This window comes from Aythya ferina (genome assembly GCF_964211825.1).
Source record: "Aythya ferina genome assembly, chromosome: 3".
Lineage (NCBI taxonomy): Eukaryota > Metazoa > Chordata > Aves > Anseriformes > Anatidae > Aythya > Aythya ferina.
Genome location: NC_140298.1, coordinates 109,507,767 through 109,513,071, shown reverse-complemented (window position 1 = coordinate 109,513,071; position 5,305 = coordinate 109,507,767). Strand labels below are relative to the sequence as shown.

The window sequence follows — 5,305 nt, the reverse complement described above, 5'->3', positions numbered from 1 at the left end:
TCATTTTCCAAGTTTTGCTCCTTTCTAAAACCCAAGGAATTTGCAGAGGCTGTGCTGAGCCACGTGGGTCTCCAAGGAGCTGGAGTTCCTTCCAAGGAAGATGCTTACTTTTGGTGTTCTTTCAAGGTCCTTTACTATTGCTACTTTCACAAAAAATAAATCACTAAGAAGCTGCTGCATTTTTCCTTTCATTAAAGAATGTAACAAAACATCAATCGTATCCCATCACACTATTTAATCTGTGATTTAAATGATATGCTTTGTTTGCAGATGATTCTGCATTAAAAGCTTAATCATTTTACATGTTGTTGATCGAAACCATACTTTGTATGAGAAACGTATTTGTATTTTTAAACACAATTTTGAATTCTGATACTTGCATACCAAAAGAACAGTGTTGAAACTAGAAATGAAACAAAATGTTTGGCAAAGTATTCACAAAAGCTTAGTTTATCCATTAAAATCTGAAACTGCAATAAAACTTAAATTAAAAAAAAAATCAGTATTTCTGCTTTTTTATTGTTCTACTACTGAAAATTGGCAGTAGTAATTCACTTCTGTCATTCTCAGTTTTTAACCTCTTGGGCCTTGTTAATGGATTTTGGTCTAAGCAAAAGAAATCAAAGCAGATGTACATAAAGTTGCAACAGGCACTTCAGCTCAGTAATCATACATCAGTTTTCTGCCGAAAGGGTAAATCATATTTGTTCTCCTTTCCTTTGCTCCTTTTGGCCTGGGTTATTCACAATCTGAGTAACTTGCATTTGTTCTCAGTGCTACTGTTTTGTACATGATTGCTGATTTTCACCTTGTATCCCAGAGTTAGACTGTTGCCCTGCCTGAAAATATATAGGAAAAAAATACCACTGGAAGGCCAATGAATAAAACTTTCAAGGGCACAGCAGTGCTTCAAGACTGTAAATCCCATTTTTGGAAGCATCTCTGGCTCTTTGGTGTTCATTTTGGAGTTGTGACTGCAGTGTAAGTAGTCATGCTTACACTCGCTGTAGGTGCAGACAGGCAGAGGCAGTGAGGGTACCAGCAGGGCACACAGAACTGGCAGTCAGTAGGGGGTTTACACCAATGTGGAGGCTATGCTACGAGGGATCCTGGGCCACTGACATCCTCCTTCCTCACATGCAAACTGCTCCAGAGGCATGTGGCGGTCAGCAGTCACTGCTCTGCAATGTGCAAAACATTTGCACATTGGTGCCTGCATTGCTACTGAGAACATCCTTTAAGAAATGTGCAAGCTGGTATTCTAAACTGCAGTAAAAAGCAAAATCAAACACAATCCTCAGTTTTAAACATATTACACAGACTTGCTCCAATCCCTCCTCTTTGACCCTCTGTGCTCAATTCCCTTGAGTGGTACCACTCTTTTGGTCCTGTCATAATATCTGCATGGTGTTTTTCTTTCTCTCTTTTTTTTTTTTTTCCCCTGTAGTTTCTGCTCACGGGACTCATTATTTCACTGACAAGCCATTTCCTCTTAAAAATGTAAGCGACGCTTCTCCATTTCTTGTGAGCGGCATATGGATGCCAGGTCCTGTGGTCAATGCTGCACAGGTATGGCCTGGCAGGATGACCCCATGCTGGTCGCTGTGCAGTGGTTGTAGTTCCACCATCAAACCAACTTCAGGCTCAGAGGTGATTAAGAAATGAGAGGCTTGTTTCTAGATCAGAGCGCCAAATGCTGCTAATGTAAAATGAAAGTAGAAGTGAAAAGAAACAAGCCATGTAAGTATGGGAATATAGTTAATTTATTATGGCAGGTCTATAGCTTGGCTCTAATCCCTCGTTTGGAAATCAAAACCAGACTGCTGGAACCCACCTGCCAGACTCAATCTCTTTCATAATTACCTGTGGGTTTCTATTTTTGTTTACCTTAATAGCACAGTAAATACTGCTTCTGCCTTTGTTTATGACCCATTTAAGTGATGCAAATGTCTTGAAGAAACTCTGTTTTTAATAGCGCTCTAGTGACTACCTTCTTTCACCTCCCAAAATAGAAGCCAATGGATCAGCCCTCCAGCATCAGCTATATTAGAAGGGGAAAGAGTTTTTAGTATGCTGCCAAGCCTGATGTTTATAATGATCTTCAATTTTCAGTTGCTGTAAATGATTAGAAAACATGGGAGATTTTCTTTTAGTTTCATTTCTCTTTTAAGTACAGAGCCCATTTCTGTAGCGAAAGGTCCAGTAGTCAGATGAGTTACTGGTAAAACTTGAAATCTAATTATCATTACCTGTTTCTTAATAAGGGTGTAAGAAGGGACAAAATCTTTCTCATTTCTGGCAGTCCTACACACAGGAGGTGTGTGAGGTAGGATCAAACTCACATGTAAAGGAGAAATGCCTTGGTTGGGCCCCCTGTATGTATGTGCTCAAAGGTTGGAATTAGCTCTGTCTCCTCCCATTATATACTGTGAATTGCAGGCTGGTTTTACCACATGTTGGAGAGAGAAATTCTTTCCTCTCCTGGGCTCCATCGTGTCTCACTGATCTTAAATGTGGAAGTAGTAACACAGTGGAGATAGAAATGTTTGCTTTGCTCAGCAAACATTTGCAGGTGATGTTCACGTCCTCCTGTTCTTTTTTTTTTTTTTTTTTAAACTTAGCTATCTTTCAGAGTCAATGTGATTTTCAGCATTAGAGAGGATTCCTCTATTGAATTGTTAACTCAGCAGTGACCAAGGAGACTTACAGCATCACACAATTGTCCAAAACAGATGTGTTGTGGCAATCTGGTGAAATGAACCCATCTGTAAGAGAGGAAAGGGGATTTCAGAGAAGTTTGGGCTACAGGTGACTTAAAATCCAGGTTACAACAGCTAAAAAAAGAAGCATTTGTGTGCAAGGAACATTGTGAAACTTCTCATCATAGCTGCTTTTGTACCTGTGTTGGATGAGGTAATTATGAACCTAGCCCAAAACACTTTGCACACTAAAATAGCTCTTTTCCCTTTGGAAAATCTTACTGAAATGCTACCAACTGTAAACAAAGTAAAATAACCCAAATTGCAGCTCTGAGAGACTATTATCTTGGGATTTGGTCATTTCAGGTCACACAAAGATCTGCATTACGTCTTGTTTAAGGTGATGTAACCATCACTATAGTATCCTAGTGTTGTCCAAGTAAAGTAATACTAATAAGCTAATAATAAGGTTTTATAGAGTCTTTACCACTTCTCTCTTCTGGGTGGTGGTGGCATCAAAACAGACATTTTCATGAGAGAATCAGAAAGCTGGAATGATTTCCTTTGTCTTATTTAATGGTTATATTTTTTGAAGGTGGTCTTGTCATGAGTTTTACTTAACAAAAAACTTAGCAGTTGCTGTTTATGAAACAAGAGGGAGCTGAAGAACTCTTCAAGTTTTAAAACAGCAGGATGCTTTGCTGAGTGGCCAAATTAGGGCTGGGTTTCAGAGTTTGATTTGGAATACATTACATTTACAATTTTGTATATTTTTAAAGGAGACACTTGAAAAGAAATTATGGTACTTTGATAATATACAAAAAAGCAAACAAACAAACAAACAACAAAACAAAACACAACCCCACTAGTTTCAATTCAGTGCCTTACTGATGTATTTTTCTCATAAAGAATGAAAATTACTCTTGGAAACTACACTATCTCTGCACAGAGAAAATAATGGCAATTTCCAACAGTTTCAACTGGAATAAAGGATACTTTAAAGTCAAAGGGAAAATTTTACAGCCTAATATTTTAATGGGTTGTACCAATTCACATTTTATAAAATCTGTTCATCTAGTTCTATGTTTTTAACTTTATAGCTACACTTCTTTAATTTGAACTTAGAAATCAGAAAGGATATAATCAATTTTATTAGTCTTTCAATTTTAAAAGGCTTGTAAAGATTATATTTGAACCTGCAATTGTAAATGATCATCGACTTTTTTCCTTCCATCTAAAACAAATTTTAAAATGCCATCACTAACATTTGAAATTTTACAGAGGAAGGATAGTTGAAAACATATGAAATGTAGCACTTGTAGACAACTGGTATTCTTTCTTGAAGTCTTATCTGGCAAGCTATCAGAACTGAATGTTATAAAATCATATTTTATTTATGAATCGTTTATGAATTGTGACCTGTATAACTAATCTAGTAAGAAAAAAGAACAATTAAAATACAAGACTGTTACTTACTGCTGGTGCAAAGATTGATGTCAATAAAACAGGAAGACCTATAGGGAAATAAACATATATATATACATAATAAAAATTCATTAAAAATAAAAAGAAATTCCTTCAGTCCTAATTATCTTTACTATGTCTCTTACCTCTGGCAGATTTTGCTAGTGTTGGAAGCTCTAACGATTGAGATTTTCACTTCTTAAGAGGAGTGATAAATCTGAAATCAACAACTGTTAGCATGATTGGTAGGTTGCTGGAAGAAAGTGCTTTTTGTGCAGCATTTTGTCCAAGATTCAATCAGGCTTCAAACCAAAGCATTCCAGTCAGACAGTTCTCATGGATTTTCAGTAATAAGCAAGATGGGGTGGGTGGGGAAATATTTACCAGTGTCTCTAAGGCTCTTGAACTTTATGTTCCTTTGCATAGTTGATTTACTAATCTTAATTATTACGGTTAGGATTTTTGTTATATGGCTTCTTTGTCCTTATATTGTCCATGCAGTGTGTGGAAGGGCACAGCCTGTGCCAGCAAGCTCTGCTCTTCCTACATGTTTACATGTGTCAAGTTACAGATTGATGAAAGATGAACTAACTCTCCCTAAACTATTCATAATGAGGAGCCTTTTCAGGCTCTGAAAAGGTTTAATCATTCTAGCTCCAATGACATCAGGCCTTAAGAAATACAGATGCATACAGATACACAAGCGAGAGAACCAAGATGCTTCAGCCTCCATGGTGTGAAAATTAACATTGGGTGCACTTCTGGAAGATACAGCTTGAATTCACAACAACAAAGAAAGACTAAAGAAAATCCATGAATCTTCCTATAAATAACTGTGAATTTGTGGCCATTTTCCAGGACTTGATATTGAAATAAACATAATGAAAGAATATTTTAGCAGTTAGCCTTAATTTGAACATGTCCATTTTGACACTTGATTTTAGGCTGATATTCTATATGAGAAAACAACAACAACCAAGCAAGAAGAACAACTGAGATTAGACAGTGTGGTTAATTTCGAGATGTCTTTTTGTCAGTGTGGTACTGATTATTCTTCCCTCCTGTTAACAATCAAGGCTTGGTGTCTATCCTAGACCCTTCACTCATTTTCTGGCCAGGTAATATATAATTACATACCCTCA

General features: G+C 36.9%; 1 long non-coding RNA gene across 1 annotated transcript; it reads right to left on the bottom strand.

The window, feature by feature from the left end:
- Positions 1 to 221: 221 nt before the first annotated feature.
- Positions 222 to 4,382, bottom strand: LOC311434868. The gene is made up of 4 exons (XR_014691788.1): positions 4,310 to 4,382; positions 4,176 to 4,213; positions 2,708 to 2,765; positions 222 to 1,699 (listed from the first exon to the last, which is right to left on the bottom strand). It is a non-coding gene; the product is annotated as an uncharacterized lncRNA (long non-coding RNA).
- Positions 4,383 to 5,305: the final 923 nt, after the last annotated feature.